Below are 25012 nucleotides of genomic sequence, written 5' to 3'. Positions count from 1 at the left end.
GGGCTACATAGTGAGTTTTCTGTGTTAAAAAAAAAAAAACAAAAACAGAAATAATAACCAGAGCCACAGACTGTGATGATAGAAATAAGTAATGTTTTCATGTGGAGTGGAGAAAAAAAAGAATCAAATATGGAAGTGTCCTGAATGAAGGAACGCCAATGCCGTAAATAAAGACAGGTCTTCCTCCTGGCTGGCTTAGGCTCATACCCTGCCAGATTCCCTGGGCTTACTTCAAATTGTGATCTCTTGTTCATTGTGACCTTTGAGGTGGTAATTTTAAATGTTAAGGTGCAGCATTCACCTTCTGCTTAAGAGACTGAGTTTTCAGAGACCTTCTTGGGGCTGTGCACTCCGAGATTTCTCCTGGTTGTCCTGGCTTTGGCCCTGGGTCTGTGGCCTTGGCCTTGCACCTGACTGTCAATCAGTCTCAAATGGGGACTGTCACATTCAGAGGCTCCTGGCCAGCCAAATCATTTTCTTTCACCTTCCCAGACAGCTCTAGCTCCTGTAGCCAGCAGTGTGTGACCCGGGGTGTAGACAGGTGATGGTCACATGACTGATCCTACCTTAAGCCCACTGTTCTTGGTCCTGCCCCCCTCTGCTTGTGCTCAGTTCTGAGTAGTCACTATTGTGACGTGGAAGCAACAGGGACAGGAGGACCTTGGGGACAGAGGAAAGATCATGAAGGAGAATGTGGAGCCACCATGACGGTAGAAGGGATGGGAGCAGAAGCCTCACAGCTGGACTCATGGGAAGGCATGGCTGCCATCCCACTGCTGCCCTGCCTGAGAAGCAGGGCTTTTGTGATGGGAGCTCCGTTAGTGTGCTCAGCTCTTCTCCACCCTCCCTCACTTTCCTGGTGAGTCTCAGATGGAGGTTGTCAAGGATGACCCTCTATGGGCTCTGATATACCCCGGTCTATGTCCCCCTTTCTCTTGCCTTTTCTCTTCTTGTGCCTCTCCTGGGCTCTGCTCAGTTTATGGTGCTTGCACTTCCCTGAGACTCTCCACTGTCCCACCCTTTGCCCTGCATACCTTCTACCTGCCCCCATTCCAGCCTTGACACTCATTGCTGTTGTCTTCTGGGCCATTCTGCTCAGCCAGGCCCAGGACCTCTCCAGTCCTCTGAGCTGCTCACTCCAGGGACAGGCCTTGGATTGCCGCTCCTCCATTTCTTACCTCACTCTTGTAGCTTGCCCTACATGGTTGCTAGGGCTCAGCCTTAATTCTCAGCAGTGCCCCAGCACAGCTGTACCCTGGTCATGGGGGGCACACAATCTATGTAGCTTCTCAAAACTGGCTTCTATGAGGGTCAAGATTCTGCTATAATCCAGACCACTCCATAGCCTGGAAAGACATTTTTCTTTTTGCTTTCTAGAAAATGCAAGATAGCATTGCAGACACATGTCCAGTCCCAGGTGTTTGAAGAGGCCACATCCTGCAGGAGGCTGACTTGGATAACAAGTGTCCCCTCCCAAGATGAGCTAGATGTCCCCATCAGCCCTACTCCATGGTGCCCACATGCTTCCTGGTCACCTACCCCTTTAGCCGTCATTGTGTCCTTGCTTCTTCCTGCTACTCCACCCCAGCAAACAACACCAAAGTCCCTCCCTGCTCTAATGGTAGATACAGGTCATTATTTCATTTTTATGTTTTTGGAAGCTAGAATGTATTCCTCCTGCCCTCCTGTTCTTCCTTTCTTTTCTTCTTTACTTCCTCCATCAGTAATGAGAATGGAATCTACAGTTCTCTACAAGCCTGGCGAACCCTCTATCATCAAGTCCAAGGCAATATTGTTTTGTGTGTCAATTTTCTTATTTAAAAAAAAATAATCCTTTGGCTCCAAATCACATTAAAATTGCCTCAGCATTGCTAAACTTCAGGGAAGTATGAACCAAAGCCTCAATGAGATGCCTCATAGTCGTAATTAGGTCATCTACTATCAAGAACAAGCAAGCAAAGAAGAAAAAGAGAAAATAAACCCTGGGATGTGAGGCATTAGGAGCCAATACACCCTGGGAGTGGGGTATAGGAAGTGGTCACCCGCTGTTGAACACTGACATTCCCTCGGAAGAAGAAGACAAGCCTAACACTGCCACATGTTTTTACACCGTCACTTCTGGATATCGACCCCAAGTGCTGAGATCTAGAACACTGTGTCGTCCCCCTCCCACCTCATCCATGGCAGTACATTCACCGTGGATGGAAGGTAGAATGATCCACCCCCATCACAGGAGGGGCCAAGACACCAAGAGGTCCCATAAGCCATCACTCATGGGGACAGAAGGAACCGTAGGTGACCAAGCAGGGACTGCAGAGTTGGTGTTCATGGGGACAGGTTCAGTGTGGGGACGTGGAAGTTCTGGAGACGGTGACCACACAGCACATGAAAACGCTCAGAAAGATTAAGGCGACAACCTTTATGCTGTGCGTATAATCCCATGATTTTATAGAATATAAGTCCTTGGCTTCAGAAAGGCCACAGAGAGGCCTCCTGGGAGAGCGAAGGTCGTTTCCTGACCAGGTGATGGTGAAACAGACATGCTTAGTGTATACAAGTTCTCGTATAAAAATTTAAATAATAACACAGCCCTGGGGACATTGGAAAGGCATCAATAGATTATACATCCTTAGGACATATCTGATTGTGACATCCAGGGCTGAGCTACACAAACCCCCAGAGTCATGGTGAGACAGGAAACCCTGAGCATGGGGTCCACACTGCTTTCATGTTCTTCTCTAAAGTGGCGCAATGAACCAAGTGTGGGCAGGATCATATCTGTAAATGTCATTTTACATTGAGTAGATGAATGGCCCTGAGACAAGGCGGGTTACAGGTTGTCAGCTCTGAAATTGAAGTGATGCAGACAAGAGGCATCTGATTTCCTTTTGACGGGGAAAAGCTGAAAGACAGTAGTCAAGTCCATGCATCCAAGTGAGGCATCCACCCCTGACCCACAGCTATGAGGAGTGGAACCCTATCCTCAAATTGGGAGGTCTGGACAGCGGTCCCCCACAGGAGGCCTTGAGGGTAACACAGCCCAGGCATGGCCTGTCTGCCTAGCAACACCCTGTGCAGTGGCCCGGGAAGCTATCGGGTGTTATCTGAAGCTGACCTGTGGGGACCTGTGACTCAGCAGTCAGGAGCCTGTATTCTGGAGTTCTGTTCTCTGGGGACACAGGCAGCACCCTGGACCTCTGAGCCTGCTCTCCCTCCATGCTGCTTCCTTCTGCAGGAACTGCATGGTGTTACATAGAAGGTAAGAGTTCACGGGGGAGGGCGGAAAGCCAGAGATGAGCTGCTGTCCCTGACCAGAGGCTGGCCTCAGGCACACAGTTCAGAGCCTGCTCTGAGACTGCACTCCTGGCCTCTAGGTCCTTTTTGTGGGGAGCACTGCTGGGATGTCTGCCTTGGGAGAGCTTGGAGGTTTAGACGTTGATCCCAGTGCTGCCACTGGCTGCATTCCCTCTAGTGGTCACTGATGTGGGTGGGGCAGCCAGCTACTCCAGATGGTCAGGTTTGGGGATAACTAGTCTGCTTCTAGAATGGACACCATCCCACATGGAGAGACTTGTCTGTCCACCCTCATTCTGGCACTTGACACCTCAGAACCAGAGGAGCAAGGCTCTGATGTCAAACTTGGATGGAATGAGGAAGGCCTCACAATGAGGAGAGGACCGTCTAGCCTAGTCAGTGACAGTCTTCAGCAGGGACATAGTGGTCACTGTAGGACAAGTCTGGGAATGTTGATATAGCCTGAGGATGGGGCTGAGGGAATGGGGTTGGCAGTGCCATGAAGCTGAATGCTGAAGTTCCATGGAAGCTGAGCAAAGCCAGAACTCAGTATGGAGAACTGGGCCAGGGAGCGATAGTACCACGCTTTTACATAAGCGTAGAGAGGCCAAAGCAACCCCCTTCCAGAGGCAAAGCCTAGGTTACTGTAAGGCATCAGCATTAGAGCAAAGACACGGGACCTAGGGAAGTTGTTATTATTTAGTAAATGGGTTCAGGAATGAGGCTGGTCCTCGGGGCCTAGATGGTCTGGAGGCTGGGGGCTCCCCAGAGTTCCATAGACTGCTCTTCTGGGGCCATGTGTGTGTCAGAGGATGTTGGAGATACCTGTGCTCTGAGGGTGGATGGAGGCCCTGCCTTATAAACCTTCTTTCCAGGCCTCACTTCCCACACCTGGAAATGAGAAGTCAGTGTGGTGGCCAAACAGGCAGTGTACGGTGCTCAGAGCCCCATGGATGGAGAGGAGCTATGCTTCCCAGGTCCTTTTTGTCTTGAAGGCCACATGTACCTGAAGAGCAGAGTCTCCATGTCTCTTCCTCTGTTCCCTGTTCTCCCTCCCTCTCCCTGCCCCCTCCCGCTCTTTCCCTCCTTGCCTCGCTCTATCCCTGCATCTTCCACCGAGACTCCCAGGTACACAGGCGTATCTCCAGAAGGTGGGAGCACATCTTTATCCTTCCCCTCAGATCCTAAACATGGAAAGCACCCCTCCCCCTCCTCCAGTCTGTCACTTCCTGCTAACGGAGAGAGGCTGAGTGGAGCCAGACCCTCCCCAGGCACAGCTCTCGGCAAGGGCTGGACGGTGGCTTTCACACTAGGTAGGAAAGAACCTCCAACTGAACAGGACCAGGGCAGAGGCCTGGTCAGGGAACTCCTGTGACTGGAAGGGTTGAAGGACTGGGGCAGGGGCGCCATCCTAGCAGCCCTTGGAGGAGCTTCAGCATTGCTAAAAATATCTTTCCAAAGCCAAGCTCGGGCTGTGCGCAGTGGCTGGAAGTTTGGTTCCTGAGTAAAACCGCTGTGTGTGAGGGGTAAAGAGGTGCAGGGATCCTTTATTGGCTGAGACCCCTCCCTGATGAGGCGTCTGGCTAGTATGGAACGCCCCGTTCATGGGGCCAGAGGTCTGCACTGCTAGCAGGTTCCAGGAGATGCCTGGTGGAGGGGGTTGTGCGGAGGAGCAGGGCCTTGGGAAATCGGTCCAGGTAGATCCACCCCACATCAGGTAAGAGTGAAAAGTCAGACTTTCCCAAGTGGAGGAGCTGGGAGTAGAAGGAAACTTGGGGATGATACTGAGCCACGCTGGCCCCTACAGTTTTCTCTTCCTTCCCTAGCTGCCTGGAGGGTTCCATGGGACCTTGTCTCCAGAACAATGCTCAGCTCTCCTACAAAAGCCTCCCAGGTCTATGTTCTGAGGTCCTGCATCAGCCTTCCAGAATGGCTTGTTGGGCCAGTAGGCAGTGTGCCAAGGAGCAAAGAACGTGGCCAAGGGTTGGGCTTTAGCCAGTTTCCTGGTCAGTCCTGCACTCCGTGTCCCTCCTGGCGGAATAGAAAGCAGAGACGGCTGGAGGTGGCAGCAGCCTGTGGGGTTGGGACATTAGTACACAGGCCTTGAACACACGGGGCATGGAAGCTGGCGCTGTGCTTGAGCCGGGTTCCAGGCAGCCTGGTTGCTCCTACATTGAGCTCTGTGATTATTAGATGATTCAGCAGGTCCCAGATGCCCATCCCTGAGCAGTCTGTCTTCTGCACCATGAAGGAACACTTTCTAAGGCCCAAAAAAGGGGAGGTAGAGACCGAACAGGGTGGGCGCTTGATCTGGGTTTCCTGCCTCTCTCTGGACTGAGGCTATCACACAGGGCACCTTGCCTCACACAGGGGGAAGGCACCACTTCTACAGACTCATCCCAGAGGCTCATAGTTGACCAGGGTGATGGGCAGGCAGAAGGAAGGACAGGACCGAGGGATGATGGGCCCTTAGAAAATTTGAACCTGGGAGGGGACCATGTCAGCCTCCTTGGGCAAGCAGTGGGTGAGATTGGCTGGCAGAGTGCAAAATAGTGCTTACACATTTCCAGCTGCCTGTTACCAACATATGTGACCTCATCTGCAGCCAGAGCTGGATTATTACTTCTCTGTCCATATGTGACCTCATCTGCAGCCAGAGCTGGATTATTACTTCTCTGTCACTGTGATATATGCCATGACCAAGGCCACTTAGAGAAGGAAGGACTTATTTGGGCTTACAGGTTTCAGAGGGATAAGAGTTCATTGAGGCAGGGAGTTCATTGCAGGCAGCAAGCTGCAATGCCTGCAGTAGGAACAAGAAGCTGAGGGCTCACCTCTTGAACTGCCATCAGGAAGCAGAGTATGCACTGGACACAGGCTTTGAAACCTCCAAGCCCACCCCCAGTGAAACGCTTCATACAACAAGGCCATGCTTACTAAGCCTCCCCAAACAGTGCCGTCAATTGGGAACCAAGAGTTTAAATGCCTGAGACTGTAAGGGACATCTCATTCAAATGACCACAGGGGCCCTTGTAGATGTGACTAGTTACTATGAGGTCAGAGTGGATTTGCCCAAGATCAGGACAGCTGGCTGACTGGACAGGACACAAGGAGGAGGTCCTGGAAAGAGAAGGCAGTCGTAGAACGACACAGCCCTAGCTCCAGAATGGCAAGCAACCACCAGAAGCTGAAAGAGTGGAGAAAGAAAGTTCTTCAGCGCTAACAAGGTCACAGTGGACATGTCTCTAGACTCCAGCCTGCAGAAATGTGAGGGAATGAACGGCTGCCTGAGGCCCCCGGGCTGCAGCTCTTTTCTCCATCCACAGGGACCTCACAGAGGGGCAGAAATACATCCACAGAGTCCATGGCTCCCAAGACCCTCCTGGCTGGAGGAAGTGGAGTAATGGGTTCTCTACCTTCAGAGCACAGATCTGGCCACAGACTGCTCCCCAGAAGTCAGAAAATAGGTAGTGTCAGTGAATGCTGATGTTCAGGCCCCCAGGAATGGCTGGCTTGCATCTGGTGCCCTCCTGGTCTGGGGAAGGCACCAAGTGTTTGACTTCCCAGGGTTTTAAGTTCTCTATCTGTAAAATGGGGCCTCAGACAGAGCCACTAGGAGAATCGACATCTCCTGAGGTTGACCCACATCTCCATGAATGGTTGTCACCCACTTCTAACAAGGACAAATTGGCACAACGTTTAAGTGGCACCTGGTATCAAATGGCGCTGTCTTCAGTATGACTGTGGCTGTCATCACCGGTGCTGTGGCAGGTGTTTATCAACTTTTCCTGTCATCTTGCCACTTCAGGCAAAGGTCCAAGGCCTCCAAACAGAGCAGCAGGTGCCAAATGCTTACCCTCCAGGGAGCAGATGCAATGACTGGGAGTGAGTGGGCCTGAGCTGGCCCCGTGTCAGCCCTGTACCTGTCTGTCCTGTTGCTGAGAGGCAGACCACAGAAGGTTTTCTGGCAGGAGACAGCCAATGAGTGACACCTCCCTCTACCCGCCACCTCTTGTGGCTTGTCTGCTGTAATCTGGATCAGTGGTTTTAGGAGTTTCTGTGGTCTGGAGAGGTCAGTATGGTGGTTCTCATGTCTGGCATGGATACAGGACCAGCAGCCTATGTTTCAGCAGGAGGTTGGTCGTGGGGACTCCCGACCCACACCACAAGGGCTGGGATGCATCCCTTCACTCATTCACACAGACTCAGTGATGCTCAGGTATTTGACACTGCAGGGTCACCTCTGAGAAATATCACCTCACAATGATGAAAGAAGCACAATGGATTTTCAACATGGGACAGTCTCACTGCAGCCTTTGGCAGTAAGTTTAGTGGTCTTGTGGGCTGATCCCTAGGGCATGATTCTTTTGTTTCTGCTCACCTTCACAGATACTCAACAATTGCTTCTGATGTAGGCCAAGGTACTGGGTTTCCTGAGACCAAATGTAGGTTCATTTAAAGAGCACCTTCAAGAACTCCTGGGAGAACTAGGAAAGGGGTAAGTTGCCTTCAATGGGGAGCTGAGGTGTGTAGGAGAGGCTGGGAGAGGTGAGCATGGATGTCCATGCCCATAGCCTCACTTGCCAAGCAGGAGACTCTCCCCTCCGTACTCACCTTCTGGAGCTCCAAGGCAGAGATAGGAAGAGGAGAGCAGTGCTGGCTCCAGTCCAAGGCTACTTCTCTCTAGACAGCTTCACCCAGGACCAGCATCCCATTCTTGTGTCAGTACAGACTGCACTAGGACCTAAGATGAGCAAGGGACTTGATTCCACCCGAGACAGATGACGGAGATCTGAGGCAGGCCTGAAGACTGAGTGAGTTGTGTTTCACGTGGATTGAGGTGTGTGTGACTGGACACATCTGTCCCTATGTTTGCACTTGGGGCGGGGCTGCTGTGACAAGAAGACTTCTTTGCCCACCTTTTATCAAGTATTTTCAGGAGTATGCTTGGTTTGGAGACAGGAGAAAGCTGGATTGCTTTTTGACAGACGGGATTTGAGGTGAGCTTTGGAAAAGGACAAGATGGCCAGGAGTCGGATCAGACAGTGGCTAGACCAGACGCATGTGTTTGAGTTAGTAGCCAAGGAGTATATGGGCTGCAGGCTCAGTGGTCGGCTCTGGGCTCTGGGCTGTGATTCTTAGACAGTGGCGAGCCTGTATGCTCCCCAAGGGTTCCTGAAAAGGGTTCCTAGGGACTCTTGGGCTCTCTCCTCCATGGCAGGGAAAATGGAGACTGCTGAGCAGGACGTAGCTGCCTTCTTTGGATCCTCTGCTTTGGGAATACAAAATGCTGAGCCCGAGAGTGCCAATGGCTACCTCCAGTAAGCTCCAGGGTCCCTGAGGCTGGGCGCCTGCTGGCATGGGACCAGCACGGGACCTGCTGGCGGGGCCTGCTCCGTGGCTCCGTGGCAAATAATTCCTGCAGCTGTCAGGCGCTTCCTTCGCTAGCCTTCAAATCACTTAAAAATAACTCGTGCAGGTGAGTCACTTGATCTGCCTCGTTGCCAGGAGCAGCCTGTCTGCTGGCATCTTTGCATCCCAAGGCAGGAGCCCTCAGAGCAAGGGAGGTCACTGAGCCAGGCTGTCTCTGGGGGGCAGATGAGCAGGGTAGCCTCAGGCATCAGGACACAGGGAAGGTGTAGTGATTCATCCACAAGGGCTCTGTTAGGCAGCCCAGTGGTCTCTCTTGGTTCTGAATAGTTGTTAGGGAGTTTCCAAAGATGCTCCAAAATTCTCCAGGCTTGGGATCTACCCTCAGATATAAGTCTCTGAATTATAGGAGGTATTCCAAAGTTATGGCTGTGCTCTGGCTTGGATTTTTGACTTGCCTTCAGAGGCCACAGAAGCCACCTCTCTAGGCTCCCCTGAAGTGTTCGCACTGGTCTCCTATCACCTCCTTCCCAGCTGATCTCACCTTGGCTCCAAGGCCATAATTTCCCCCACAGGGAGTTGTTTCCCGGGCATCTATAATGGCAGGGTCAGCATAACCTGGGCACATCTTCCTCTTACTGAGCAGCTGTAATCAGGGGCAGGAGGTATGGTATCAATGAAACTAAAGACCCTCTTGTCCCAACAGGGAATCACCATGCAGCATAAGGACTCTCAGATAGGATGGGTAGCCACAGACCTTACACCAAGAAGAAACCAGAATGAAACACTGACTGGGGAAGCAGCAAGTATTCCTATAGTCACATGCTAAGCTGATGAAGCCTCCATGGTCAGGATCTGCCAGGACCAATTATATGGTACTAGTGTCTGAAGCCACAAAGGTCGAGGCCTATTTGTTACTGAGCATAACCCATGCTGACTAACACACCCTGGGATTTTCTTCTGTGATTCCCATTTTGCTAATTTAAAAGGTTGAGAATCCACCCTGAGATCATCTCTGAGGAACTCGGCCATCACCTATGGCTCTTTTATTCTATTCTAGGGCAGTCTGAGACCTCCAGTCTGTACAGTGCCTGTATCCTGCAGAGCTGAGCACACCCGCAGCATGAGGGCAAGTTTTGTAGATGAAACCAAGTTGGCTTATGGTAAAAGCAGCCAGGTTGGAAGCCATGCAGGGCTGGCCCACATCAGAAGCAGGAACCTGTTTCATCTCAAGTAACAGGATGATGGAAGCAGTAGATCAGAATCAGGGAGAGCCATGGAGCAGAGTTCAATTGACTGTGTGGAGGGAGAGCCATGCGCAGTGCAGGGAGCAGAGTGCAGGGAGCAGAGTGCAGTTGACTGTGTGCAGCAGAGTGCAGGGAGAGCCATGAGCAATGCAGGGAGAGCCATGGGGCAGAGCAGAGAGAGCCCTGAGCAGAGTGCAGTTGCCTGTGTGCAGCCGAGGGCAGTGACGCTTGGGTGACCTTCCTCGCAGGAGAGCAGGCATCCTAATTAAAGAGAGACACTTTTGCTGCCCTTTGGGCTATCATACTATTGAAACAGCAGAGCTTACCCATTAGAATTTCGGCTGGCATCTCATGCTGGGGGAAGGGAAAGGCTGAGCCTGGTGTCAGTCGTGGAAGGAACTTGCTTCTGAGGAAGAGACGGCACACCTCTCTTCCTGTGGACCAACAGATCACCTTGAAGGACAGACTAGAGTGGAGAAGAGTGGTGGGGACACGCCTTGACCAGGGTCACTTAGCTTTCATTATGCCCCTTGCCTTTTCCTTAAACCTCATTTCCATATCACTGCCAAAGCCAGACTTGGCCTTAACGGCCTTTTCTGGGACAGACTTTCACAACCAGAGCCCCATCCTGGGCTTTTCATAGTCGGTCACCGTATCTGCTCACTCTGTGACTTTGGGAATGTCACCTGTCCTCTTAGCCTCCACTCCAAGGTCTGTTAGGAACCTCTTTCCATTTCGCACCTCTCAAGGGGCAGACACATGACCATAGTGTACAGAGTCAGATGGGTCAGAGTCAAGCCGGCTCAGGGCACAGGGTCTTAGACAGTGAGGTCATCACTCTGCCTCAGCCCAGTGAGGCAGCGTGTGTGCCACAGGCAAGGGTTGTAGGACAGAGGATGGTGTGCTGACTGGCCCTGCAATTCCTCTCACCCTCCACAACACCTCCTGTGGCTCCTGGTCATCTAAGCCTGAGGCAATGCTTAGCAGCCCCATGCCTGAAGAGTCCTCTGAGCCCAGCACTGCTGCTGCCCCTTGGCCCTCTGCTCAATCCCCTAGTCCTGGCATGCTCTCCCCTCTGCTGACATGGGGTTCCCGTTGCTCCTGCTCATCCACTCTGGGATGTCTGCAGGACCCCGCCCTGTCTAGGGAAGCCTCAGAAGGAGCCTGGGAGGGGGTGCTGAAGTGACTGTGCCTTAAGGACAAACAGCAAGGGGGAGAACATGGCCCACATGGCCCAGCTAACCCACCTGCGGGGCTCAGCATCTCACATCGGGATGGCAAACACAGGCTGAGAGGTTGAGAACTCAGAGCCTTCCCCAGTCCAATCCAGGCAGGACAGACCTGGTGAACACTAGGGCTGTTGAAGCCTGAACTGGAACTCTTGACCACGTCCATCCGTGGTGGCAGTGGCCTTGTCCTTGGGCACCCTCTCACAGATACCTCACTCTGAGTGGCCCAGAGTCAGCCTCACTCATCCTATTGGCGCTTCTCTCTCCCACTGAACTTTGTGCTTAAGTGTGGGCTTGGCTTCTGCTATCTCCACTCAGAAGAACCCACCCTTCTGTTCCCGACCTGCAGTGACTTTATCCAGCCTGCCAGCCCATCCATGCTAAGGCCACCATCCTACCCCTTGGGCCATCCTTGGCCACCATCTCCTCACAGCAAAGCAGCCCGCAAAACCACCTGCAGCCTAGCTGGGAGAGCCATGGGCTCGGGAATCTGCAGCACCTGCTCCCTGCTCTGGCCTCTTTCCTGTCTACTCTTCTCCCAGTGGTTCCCCAGAAGCTGTGAGCAAGTGGCCGATACACTCCCCTGTCCTCCTCAGAGCCCACCGCTGACCCAGCAAACTCTGCCTGACTCCAAGGAAGCCTAGAGGTTCTATAGGTTAACTGGGGCTCTTGTCCTTCCCGTGTTCATGCCTCTTTATTATTCCTTGCCTGCACGCCCTCCACCGTCTTTTCAGATGCTCGTCTAGCCTGGTCCTGGATGTTGGCATGCTGCACACCATCACTTCTGTGAGTTTTCTCCAGGGACATCTCAGTGTCTAAGATGACCAGTCTCCACTGTCTCTCTGCCACCCTTCCCCTGCTTGGTTCCTCTTCTTCTGCTCGTAGCATGGCATTGCCAGGGTCCTGTCTCCCAGACTGGGAAGAAAGGTTGGATGCGGGTAGCTCTCTGAGCAGCAGCACACAGCACGTGCTCGGTGGCAAACAATCTCGAAGGGAGCCCTGGCCATCTCCTGCCCACCGCTTCCTGCAGCTCTCCCCCAGCCGGGCGCTGCCTTGAGTGCCAGTTTCCTTTCACACTTGAAATTTTTATCAAGGCTAAATCTCCAGGGTCACAAAAAGATCAACGAAATTCGTTTTCAAGGATCCAGATTAAATTTAAACAGAAAAACAGTATTTATCCAACCCAGGAAAACATTTATATAAATGTGCTTACATAATGCATTAAAACACCAGGAAAAGCTACGTGTGCGGCACCCGCGCTCCTCACGCGCAGAGGCAGCATATGCTAAAGCCGCTGAAATCCGGTCTGAGCCTTGCTCCCTCACAGCTCTGAGATTAAATCTGCAGCTCTCCCCCTGGAGAGACACCCTCCTTTCTTTGTTGGTGTCCTGAGTGGCTGGCGGGTCTGCAATTCTGTAGTGCAACGAACCATGACAAGGGTGCACCGTGGGGCCCTGGGGTAAACACTAACTCTCCGTTTCCTCCCACTCGGAGGGGTGGGGTTTTGTTGGCGGCTGTGGGGAGTGCAGGTCCCCAGGGTCCGCTCCAACAGCGCTGGGGGGGCGGGGGGGGGGGCGTTTCTGGTGCCAGCAGTGGACCGGGGCTCCCTCGTCCTGTCTGGCAGGGGCGAGGTTGGTTCCACCCACAGCGCCCAGCGCTCCCGCAGCGCTCCCATGGAAGCTTTTGTTCTCTAAATAGCGTGTGACTGACAATTTATTCCTCCAGGTTGAAAAATAGTTAAGTCAACGAGACATTCTCAGAAAACCCACACTTGAATTGAGGAGTGGTGATTCAAAAGTTGGAAGAGAAAGCAGTTGGGATTTTAAGATGATGAGATGCGTAGGGTTTTTTTCCCCTTTCTTTTTCTGGTATTTTTGAGGTCAGTGACACAGACACAAATCAATGAATTTTAAGAACTTAATATCGTTTTAAAGATACATCAGGATACCTGCGGCAAATCCCCTGGCCAGGTTTTACTGGGGGGGGGGGGGCAATTGGTGGTGGTGTGCTTTGCAGTGCTTCCCTAACCTCTGACCTCATTTCCCCTCCACCCCCTGCTGAAAACCCCTGGAATCCTAGGTTCAAAGCTTGTACAAGCACTCCCAAGAAAACAGGGGGAATTGCTCATTTAAAAACAACACCGTGAGGTCATTGATACACACTCTAGATTTGAGCATAAAATACAGTGAATTTAAACACTGGTGACATTAATGAGAGCCAGTGTCCAGAAGTAATGGCCTGTGGCCCCTTGGGTTGGTCACACTGGTTTGTAGTACTATGGATGGTTCTGAGTCCCTTTGGGGCTCTGGAGCTTGGTGGTTCGAGAGGATTCCTTAGCAGAGGCCAGCAGGAACCAGATCAGATACAAAGGAATGTGGGGCCCTGTGGTAGTGGGGGAGAGAATCAGAGCTGGAGACTTGATCATGTCTGCAGGTATCTTCAGGGCCAGCACCTGTCACAGAGAGTGACTTTACCGCGGCCAAGAGACGGGTGCCAGGGCCACTATTGAACAGTGGGGTGCAATGGGTGTGGGTGTCTGTGGTTCTGGATAACATCCTGCCTGGAGTCCCACCTGAGGTTGGCACCTATGTCCCCGGTGCTGATGTTATCTGATGTCTAGAGGCCCAGGTGAGATGATCTTGGCAGTCACTTCTGTCATTCACTGAGAGCTGACCAAGGACTCTGACCACACTGTCACACTAAATGACAACCAGGGGTTCCTTCAGGAACACATATGTTGAAGCTGAGTGAGGACTCAAGGAGGCTGAAAAGCCAGTAAGGTTTCTGAGATAAGAAAACTAGGTAAGTTATTCTGATATAAGAATTCCCCAGCTGTATTAATAACAAGATTAATAACAAGAGAGGTGCCGGGCAGTTGCTGGGTAGATGTCTTTGAAAGAGCCAGGTGGCACTATGAGGCTGTGTCCTAGCAAGGTCTCCTGCGACAGCTACCTTTAACCCTACAGGAGACCTCCTCAGCTTCTCAGTGGCTATGGTGACTCCATTTGGACTTTGGTGCCTCTCAGAGCCGGCAGGGCTCAGAGAGGGAGCATTAAGAGTCAGTGCTCTGAGCTGCCCAAGGGGAAGCTGTTTCTGATCTAGCATGGCCTGGCAAGTCCCAGCATGGAGTTCCCTGGTCAAACAGCTTCCAAACCAGGCCAGATCTACTAGAGTTTAGGTGAGAGACACCCTCAGCTGGGGACATTTCTCAGTGTTATGACTGTCAGCTGCCAGGCTTAAGGGGATTGCAGGGAGGGCCCAAGTGCCCTGCCGCATCACTCTGTAAGGGCTACCACAGCAAGGTCCTCCAGATGGGCTCAGACAAAGGAGACTCAGCCGGAAATCTCAAAGACAGGATGTTTCACTCCACTTGGTTTTACAGACGGGAACAACATGTCCTTTTCTGGCCATCCTCTGAGTGTCTGTATTCTGATCTCTCCTTATGGGGACCACAGACTCAGTCTACTGATACTTACTAGTTTAGGTTCGTTACCTTATGACTGTAGGGGGTCATTTTCTTCTGGGAGAGGAAGAAAGTGTCTATGTCACAAAGGCCAGAAGAGACACGGTCATGGAAGACTGAAAGAGACAGTTGACATCGTCCTTTTGTCAGGATAAGTGTAAGGGACAGGTTAGAATCGGAGCCTCAGAGGTGGAGGTACAAAGACAGGAAGCAGCATCCTGCTGGGACTGGCTGAGCACAGTGGGGAGGGGCCAGACTAGAAGTAAGAGCTGAGGCAGGATGCCTTTGTTTTAGGGAACCTGGGAGGGCTGCAGGCCGCAGGGCGGTACTGGCCAAGCCAGCTCCCTCCTCCTCTCAATGCACCTGCACTCCCACCCCTCACACCAATGCCCTCCCCACACACCTGTGCTTGTCACCCCCCTCCCCCCCCCCCACACACGTGTACACGCCCCACTTGAGGTAGCAGTGACCTTGTGGCCCAGGAGAGAACCTTCAAGAACACATCCTAGGAAGACTGGGGAGGAAGTGGGAGGCAGGAGGTCCACAGTGCCCGGTCCACTGGTCCACTGACTTTACTCACAAAACAACAGTCAAAGAGAATTTAAGGACTGCAGAGCTTCAAGCCCTGAGAAGGGCAGCTGGGTGTTCACCCTCATCTCATGAAGAATAGAGCATAGAGCTAGAGGTGCCCCTGTTGTGGGGCAGGGTGCACCACTAAACCACCTGAATGCGGGGGGGGGGGGGGGGGGGGTGGTGGTGCTTGAGCACTTCCTTCCCTGTCTCTGCAGGAATGGGAACTTCTAGAGGATACCATAGTGGGACAGGGGCTGGCTGTGCAGAGGCTGCTCCAGGGACCAGGAGCACAGACACCAGTTGTGAGTCCAGGCAGGCATGGTGGTTGACGCATGTAATCCTAGCACTCCAGAGGCAGAGGCAAGAGGGTTCTAGGTTCCAGGGCTGCCAGCCCTGTCACAAACAAACAAAAATAAGAAAGTGAAATAAGTTTTCAAAGAGAGAATGGAGGAAGCTCCTGACAGGCCAATCTTTCCCTGAAACATCCTGTCCCCCAGGAATACCACCTGCTGCTATCAGTGGACAGTGGACCCTATCCCAGGCTTCCCCTCCTCTGTGTCCTCAGCACTTCCCTGATGACTCAAGTTGAGGGATGAAGATGCCAGGATGCTGAGGGGTTCCATGTCTGTCACTGGGGACCCAGCTGATGCACCAGGCCTGGAACCTGTTCAGAGGTTCTGGGAACCCATGGCCTTGAGAATTCCCATCTCCACAAAAGTCACCTGGTGCCACTCCACCAATCTACTCTGTGGGTGTCACAGCCCCACAGGCTGAAGACCCTCCCCACCAGATGCATCCACAGTTCTGTGGAGAGAGAAAGTGGGGCGTTAAGGAAAGAAATAAAGACAATAAATGGCTGCGTGTCAGTACAGGCCAGGTTCTGCCACTGGTGGATTATTAGAGAAAAACAATGGGAAGGAAAAACTGGGCTCTCTGGGCATTGGGGATTAAAGCTTAGGCCTGCAGCCCTCCCCAAAACCTGTCCCCACTCTGAAGTTTAGCAGCCCAGGTCGGTAGAGCTCCCAGCTCCCAGAATGAGGGTGGCTTGCCAGAGGCTGTGGCTGTGGTTCCCAGGAAGGGCAGACAGATGGAGGGAGAGAAGAAAAGACAGGAAGACCTTCCCCTCTCACATAGAGTGGGACTACCAGGGGCTCTGCAAGGGCCTCAGAGGAGCTGTTATTCTGTGGCAGCCGTGGGTGTGTTTTCTAAAACCCACTGCTTGGAAAGCCTCGCACGCACTTCTTTCTCTTCATCCTTCCCTGTGGAGGCAGTGGATTGTGGGAGCACAAAGCCGCTGCAGGTGTGCTGCTGGGTCCCCAAGAGCCCCGCCCACAGCGGGCCTGCGTGGCTGGCAATTTGCAAGCAATGAGGGAGTTCCTCCAGTCCGCCCCCCCCCCACACACACACACTTCCCGAAAATGAAGCTCAAAGGCCATGCAACACACTCAAGCCTCCTTTAGCCAGGGTCACAGTCCAGCCATTCCCTGTACTGGCTGATTTTATGTCAACTTAACACAAGCTAGACTCATTAGAGAGGAAGGAGCCTCAGCTGAGGAAATGTCCCTGTGAGATCCAGCTGTAAGGCGTTTTCTCAATTAGTGGTCAATGTGGAAGGGCCCAGGCCATGGTGGGTAGTGCCATCCCTGGGCTGTGTTATGCCCAGATTGCAGAGTTCCAAACGTAAAAGCAAAGAACTTTTATTCAAGTTCAAACCCAGCCTCTCCATGTGTCAGTGCATTGGTACCATCTGAGAGCCTTGAGCTCAGTAGGGATGGAGTAGCCGAGGTTGGGGTGAGGGATTTCTAAGATTTAGGGCCCCTGATTGACTGACATTTGTCTAGGGCTGTCCCAGTGAAAGGGGAGGGCTAAGGGACGTCAGGTGATTCTACCTACAATGGTTGGAATGTTAGGTATTTCCTTTGGAATCTTAGGTACTTTTCCCTTGGACGATCCGTTCCTGGGTGGTGCCTGGGTGTTCTCTGTTGAGCCTGTCGTGGCTGGGTCCTACAGGCTCACGATCCTAGGTTCTATAAGAAATCAGGCCAAAGAAACCAGGTGGGAAGCAAGGCAGTAAGCAGCACCCCTCCACGGCCTTTGCATCAGTTCCTGCCTCCAGGTTCCTGCGCTGTTTGAGTTCCTGTCCTGATTTCCTTTGGTGTGGAGCAGCAATGTGGAAGGGTAAGCTGGATAAACCCTTTCCTCTCCAACTTGCTTTTGGTCACCGTGTTTTATTCCAACAATAGAAACTGTTCGGGTGGAGATTCCACCCCAAGCTTCCCGCCCCCCCCAGAGTTGCCTCGGTCCAGACTCCATCCCTATGAAAGTCAAATGATGACCCCTCCCCAGAGATGCCCTGGACCACTCCCACAGGCTATTTAAACTGCCACCCCCCCCCCAGGAGAACAGACAAGTGGTTTTCTGGTCTTCCTTTCCTGTCTCAGCGGGGGGGGGGGGGGGGCTGGAAAGCCATCCGGGAGCATTTGTATCCATTAAACCTGGGCTCTCTGTGGTTGCCATCAACAGTTTGAGGACCATTCTGAGAACAGAGGAGCCAGGGGTCAGGGAGGTAAAAGGGCTTGCCCTCAAGTTCAGTTAGCTCACACTCTGCTCAGTGGTCTTAATCACATTAATATCGTTTCCCATCTGCATAATTGAAAATCACCGCAATGCTCTGGTCCCTGTGAGTGGCCACAGCTGCCTGCACCTCGGGGTGGTGTATGCAGAACAGGCAGGCCTGGGTCCAGTCCCCGCTGCGATGGCTCCCTTCTACCTTGGTGTCTGCATCTGGAGGGTAACATCTGGTGGACAAAAGACCCGGGATTGAGGGGGTTCCACACCTGGCTGAGCAGAGCTGTCCCCAGAACACAGGCATCATCCCTCTGCAGCTACTGCTAACAGTCAGATCCCTGACCTGCACCTCAGTTTCCTCCTCTCCGAACAGACTCACAGTCTTGCCCTTGCCAGAGGTTCTATGTGCCTGAGAGCACAGCACAGGCCTGGATCTCCAGGAGCCGGGGAGCCCAGCCTCCTAATCTCTTTTACTTGGCTCCCAATACCCAGCTATACCTGGCCAACTCCTTCCACATCCAAGGTTATAGCCTACCACTTTTTAGAAACAGAATCTCTACCTGAAGGATACTCTCCCACTTGAGAACAGAAAGAGCCGCTTAGGAGTCTGTGTCTGAGGGTGACAGGAGAGAGAGAGAGAGAAGAATCAGTGGGCTACCTGGAGAAGGCTGTGTCTCAGCATTAACACCGGAAGGGATAGATAGCAGTAAGCAGTCACTGGGTTTCACATGCAATCGAATAGCCTCCCAACCTGACTGACACCTTGGAAGCTGCGTGCCAAAACTGTGGGTATTTTACGAAGCCACACACCCAGCCATCATCCCAGAGACCACTAGCAACCACGACCCAAGCCTTGGTAACCACACCAGAAAGCTCTCCAATTTCTACTGGTCCTTCACCAGACTCGGGGGGGGGGGGGGAACAGGTTTGTCTAGAAGCCAGCGAGCTGGGCAGCTCTAGTCCCTGGCATCGATCTGGCCTGCAACAGCTGCATATGAAATGGACGCATAATTTACAATCTGCCTGATAGAGGCCGCCATCCAAGCCCCCTACAGCAGGAGGACAGGCAGGCAGGAATCCAGGATCCTCTCCAAGCAGGAGCCGAAATCCAATTTCCATCCTGTCCTAGGGACTAAAAGCTCTCTGCCAACAGCCACACTGAGTTCACAGATCCAATTAGCCACTGCCTGAGTGACTCGCTGGGCACATGGGGCTGGCTGGACTTCCGAGTCGAGCAGCCCCAGGCTGTGGCTCAGGGTTTGGGCAGCCCTGCTGTACTCCAGTGCACTCTGCACCTAAGTCGCCATGGCCAGCCTCCTGCCTGGTTCATCGCCGTTGTCTTCTCCTTTACCCGAAAAAGGGCAGTTCTTCTACCACTCCAGCTGGCACTACGTCCAGCCTTCATCCCTGCCCTCCCTTTCCACAGAATCGGAGCAATTCACCCCGTGGTCTCTGCTCTTGTCTGGCACCTTGGCCTTGGATTAATCCGTCTTCCTGGTTTCTATGCTCCAACATCCACGTCCTCATGGTGTGTGCACTGGACAGGCCCACCTCCACTGCTGCCCTGCTGTTGGCAGCAGAGCCCCTCATCAGAGTAGCCTCGAAGGGCATGAGGCTCCTGGATCTTGCTGCTTCGTCCCTGAGGCTTCAGCCTTGCAGAGCCCATCTGGCTCAGGGCTCCAAGGATGCATGACCCACGCTGCCTCACCAATCTCCTCAAAACTCTGAAGTATATTAGCATATGAAAGCTCCACAAAGCCTGTCAATTAAATGCAGCTATATAATTTGGTTTCATCTGGAATTTTCCAGATTACCCAATGTAGATGCATTCTGTGTGAGTCCAGACTGGCATCTTACTTGGCAATAGCTGAGCTGGAGTGGACCCACGGAGCAGACTTGGCATCCATCTTAACAGTAAATAGCAAATGCTCTCACGGGTGCACACACACACACACACACACTGCAAAGACTAATGACAGTGCTTTGTGTTGATCCTCACAGGCAGGCACGCTGCTCACTCTGCTCTGTGGTAGCTGTCACTGTGCTTGTCTTGTTGAGAAAACTGAGGCACGGGTTGCTATGTAATGCATGAAGCGGGATGTATCTGTCAGCTATGGCTAAGTTGCTGGAGTAACAAACACCCCCCTCCAAGGACCCAGTACATCTCCTCCTTGAGAACCTTTAGTGTTCATCTCCACTCCAGCTCCTAGGCTCACCAGGCAGCCACTGTGCAGGCTGTTCCTGAGGACGAGCAGTTCAGAGCTTTCGCCAAGTGAAACTCATTAGGCGACCCACCTTTCACTGGTGAGTCAGTCAGCTCTGCTCCCAAGTCCATCATTTGGACAGTTCTCTTTGACCAATAATACAAGCAACCATGAGGAATGCTGGCCATTCAACCACAGTGCTGGCTGCTGCCGTGTCCCCAGTGGTCCGTGAAGTCTCCTGATCTTCATTCAGGGAAACTTGCATACTACCTAGAATGGCCAACCTGCGCTACACCTCTGTGTGGGGCTCTACTCTGGGCCTCTCACATTCTCTCATAGAGTTCTATGTAGAGTCCCCTTACCTGCTGCAGTTGACAGCCTTACAGTACTGTGAGCACTGTCCCTGTCACCGAGTGCTCCTAGCCCTCCTAGGGGAAGGGACTCCCATGATTCTCACTTTACCCACCCCCTCTGACTTTACCATAGCTGAGACCTGGAGGACTGGGCTCTGTCTGGCTGCTCTGACTTCCTGCTGTGTGTCCTGGGCAAGGATCTTTATGGCTGTTAGTCTGACATGTAAAAAGAGTTGTAAAGAGACAGTTTGTCCTGGTCCAGTGACCCGGGAACAAGGTGAGCACTTCTTGGGTGCCAAGCACCGCTCCCCATAAGAAAGAAACACTGGCAAATGGTAGATCCCACAGAAGAGTCAGGAGCATGCTGCCCATGACAACCTGTGACAGGGCCATAGATGGCCAGGCCTGGAGCTGGAAGGTGGTAGAAATAGTGGCCATTTATTTTAGGATTAATAGTTATTGGGAGGAGGGGTGGAGGACTTAAACCCTGCCTTGCTTCTGGTCCTGGGGACAGATCTGTCCCATGGCCTGAGCCACAGGTGTTTCTTAAGTACCTGTCACTAGGCTGAGGAAGTCCCTGGTTCTTGAGTTGGTGAATTTTTACCAGAAGTAGAAAGGCCAGGGCCCTTTCTTCATCTTGAGATTTTTGTAATATAATCTGTGTGGTTTTTGAAATATAATCTGTCTGTGTTAGTGGTTCTCAACCTGCGGGTTGTGACCCCTTTGGGAGTCAAATGACCCTTTCACAGGGGGTCACCTGAGACCCTCAAAAAACACAGATATTTGCATAATATTTCATACACGTAGCAAAATTACAGTTATGAAGTAGCAGCAAAATTAATTTTATGGTTGGGAGTCATCACAACACGAGGGGCTGTATGTATTAAAGGGTCATAGCGTCAGGAAGATTGAGAGCCACTGGTCTATGTGGTTGATTTTGGAGGTTAAACTGACCTTGTGTGCTGGTGATACACTCTCTTTGTTGTGGTGTGTTTAGATATTGGTGGATTTGACTTGCTCAGGTTCTCGGACATCCACATTAACAGCAGGTACTGGCCTGTGCTAGACTTTTCTCATACTGTCTTTGTGTAACGCCAGGGCAATGCCCACTCCCTAGACTCTCCTTTTATATTTTGGCAGGATAGGAGCTTATTTTTATTTACCATGCAAACACAGGTAAATCCACCAGGGCCTGTGGCTTCCTTTGTGAGAAGTCCAGCGTCTCCACTTCCTCCTAAGCTTTTGAACAGTTTCCCAGGTCATCTAAGAACAGAACACAACGCCAGTCGTTCGTGATGCCCGTGCTCCTACAGCTCTGTCCTGCTGCCTCTGCTCTGCTAGTCCCTTTTCTCTGTTTCCCCCATCAGATACAGAGGCTTGTCTGAGCTATTGATCCCGAAAGGCTGGTTTTGGTGATTTCTCCACCATCGTCTGTTTTCTAGCTGGTTGTTTTCTGTGTTTCCTTCTTCCTGATTCCTGCAGCTTCGGCTTGTGCTTATCCCGCATTCCTAAGATAAAATCTCCTTCCCTGACAGGAGACTTTGCTTACTCCAGACAGGTGCACAGTGCTGAATTGCCCTGTAATCTCTACTTCAACAGTGGCTCTTGGTCTGAAATGTGTTTTAATTTTTGCTCAGTTAAAATCTTTCAAGACGTTTCTTTTGGTTCCCTCCCTTGTCCCCGTGGTTATTTAGAAGCATGTTATTTGCTTTCTGAGCATTTTGAAGAGGTTTTATTTTTTTTCTCCCAGATATAATTATAGTATTGATTTCTGACTTGGCCATGATGCACTAAAGAAATGCTCGCTACATGTTCTGTATCCTTTGAAGTTAGTGTCTAGCTAGGGGTGTGACTCAGTGGCAGAATGTTAACATCGAACCCACTGATGAGGGAATGGTGATGGGACTCAGCAGTAGAGCACCTGCCCAGAACCCACCAGTGGGGGGATGAGGGCGTGGCTCACAGTAGAGCACCTTCCTAGAACTCACCAGTGGGGGGCTGGGAGGCATAAATCAGCAGTAGAACACCTCACTAGAACCCTCCAGTGGGGGGCTGGGGGTGTGTGGCTCATCAGTAGACCACCTGCCTAGCATGCAGGAGGCACTGGATTTTGTCCCCAGCACCACTGGCTGAGGCTCCGAGCCAGCGTGTCAATGAGGCCACACCAGGTGCTTCTGCCACTCACATCCCTTCTGTCCTGACTCAGCTTTTGTCTACTGCCGCACATTATCATGAAGAGATATTGATATCTAGACTGTTCTTGTATGTTTTCTAAACCTCCTTTCGGTTCTGTCACTTTTTTCCATATTTATTTCCAAGCTCTGTTGTTCTGCCCTTGCACATTTGAGATTGTTATGTCTTCTTGCTGAATTGATCCTTAGATCACTATGAAATGATTCATGATCATGATTCATCTTTTCACCCCTAATAGCATCCTTCCCTCTGGAGCTTTAAAAATGGTTAAAAATCACCCAAGGGTTTGTGCTGACTTGATGCAGCTTCTGAGACCTCACAGTGCAGAGCCAGACTCCAGGGACCCCTTCACAGTGCAGAGCCAGACTCCAGGAACCCCTTCACAGTGCAGAGCCAGACTCCAGGGACCCCTCACAGTGTAGAGCCAGACTCCAGGGACCCCCTCACAGTACAGAGCCAGACTCCAGGGACCCCCTCACAGTGCAGAGCCAGACTCCAGGGACCCCCTCACAGTGCAGAGCCAGACTCCAGGGACCCCTCACAGTGCAGAGCCAGACTCCAGGGACCCCCTCACAGTGCAGAGCCAGACTCCAGGGACCCCCTCACAGTGCAGAGCCAGACTCCAGGGACCCCTCACAGTGCAGAGCCAGACTCCAGGGACCCCCTCACAGTGCAGAGCCAGTTCCCAGGGACCTCTCAGTGCAGAACCAGTGGAACATGAGAGCCTCAGCCCTGCATCCACACTCCTAGAGAAGAGCAAGGACTCCTTCACTCTTTCCTTAGATGGAAGCAGAGGACAAATGTCACTGAGTCCCACATGGCCTGAGACCCCTTGTGCACACCCATACCCTTCTTCTGTGGGCTATGGGCATTGGTCCAAATGAGAGGTCACACAGTCACTTGGTTATCTTTTTTTCTGACTGGTAGTGCAGAAATTTGACCACTGAAGTTGTACAGAACAGAACCTAGTAACGTGGGAGCATTCTATTGGGATGAGTAAGTACCAGACTGGGGCAAAGGATGGGATCCAGGACACCCGATATGCCTTTTCTGAGGCTCGGGGGTAGAAGGTACTAGTGTGGACTGGAGCAGGAACCTGGAGGTGAATTTCTATTTGTCAGGCCCCAACCCAGACAGGGATACCTGACATCACCTTTGGGGGGTAGAGGGGGTCCAGGAAAATATATATCCCATTGATCAGAGCCCCTGCTGGAGGCAAACTCCTGGTACATTTGCTGAAATTCACTAAAGATCCTGGCCTACAAGGCTGAGTGACAGGCCCAGCACCAGATCATGAAAGGGAGCCTGACGGTGTCATGTCTCTGGGACAAGAAGGTACATGGAAGGAGTCACCCACGCAGAAGACTTGACTGAGTGGCAGTGAAAGATAGGGTATTCCAAGCAGAGGAATCTCTCTGTCTCTCTCTCTCTCTGTCTCTCTCTCTCTGTCTCTCTCTCTCTCTCTGTCTGTCTCTCTGTCTCTCTGTCTCTCTCTCTCTCTCTCTCTCTCTCTCTCTCTCTCTCTCTCTCTCGTGTGTGTGTAAGGCCTCAGAGCTGAGTCTAGGGAGAGTGAAAGCTTCAGAATGTCACACTCCCAGCCCCCTCCCAGCCTTACCCACAATGCCCACATTAGTCCTGCTTGGCACAAGCGTGTGTGCCACCGCTTCCTCTCTGTCCTTGCAGACATTACTAGCTGACTGCGGCTGTTGACCCTGAACACAGGCCCCATATTTCTCAGAGTAGGATTGGAAGCCAAATCATCTCTCACCACAAGCACCTAAGCAATTAATTTTCACCCGATTTTACCTCTATGTAGTCAAGGACCAGATTTCATCCAGGTCTGTTCTCTCCTTTCTCCGACTGGCAGGAACAAGAGCAGATGTGAGACCACTTACCTGTAGTCACCCTCAACATCACCCAGATGAATGGCTGAGGGGGACAGAGCTGGGGAATGAAGACAGAGAGAAGGGACATGGAGCTACTGTACCCACGCTCCCACTGCCCATGCTCAGAATTGCCCAGTTGTAGCTCATGTCAACTGGTAGAGGCAAAAAGTTTGGGCCCTTTGGAGAGATGGATGATGTCTCCCCAACTCCATTTTTGACAATACAAACATTCTGTGGCTGACCAAAAGAGTCTTCTTGTGTGACAGTCTTTCAGAAAATCGAGAAACTTAAAATCTTTCTTTATCTTGTTTGGATGAGTGACTCAAGGAGGCTCTTTACTGATATGTCTAAGCCATGTCTTACATGTGTGCTCCCTAGCCTGCCCGTGACATACACAAGTGCGTGGACCCCAGAATGTAGCTTTCATTGCAAAGTAGACTGCATTCAGGCCTCTGGTTTGGAAGCTTTTAACCACCTCTATTCTTTCTGGTATTGAGGGTTGCCTCCAACACACAGCTCTACGCTAAGCTGGGATTTGAGGTGAAAAGGATGTGTAGAAATATGGAGGGTTTCAGAAATGTATGCACAGAGGCCTTCCGGCCAGTAGAAGGGCAGGGGACACCCTGCTGGCC

This window comes from Microtus oregoni, unplaced genomic scaffold (assembly GCF_018167655.1).
Source record: "Microtus oregoni isolate MIOR12 unplaced genomic scaffold, Mior012 000019F_ref0000042, whole genome shotgun sequence".
Classification (NCBI taxonomy): Eukaryota; Metazoa; Chordata; class Mammalia; order Rodentia; family Cricetidae; genus Microtus; species Microtus oregoni.
The sequence above is the reverse complement of the archived record's forward strand: the minus strand, read 5'-3'. Positions refer to the sequence as shown.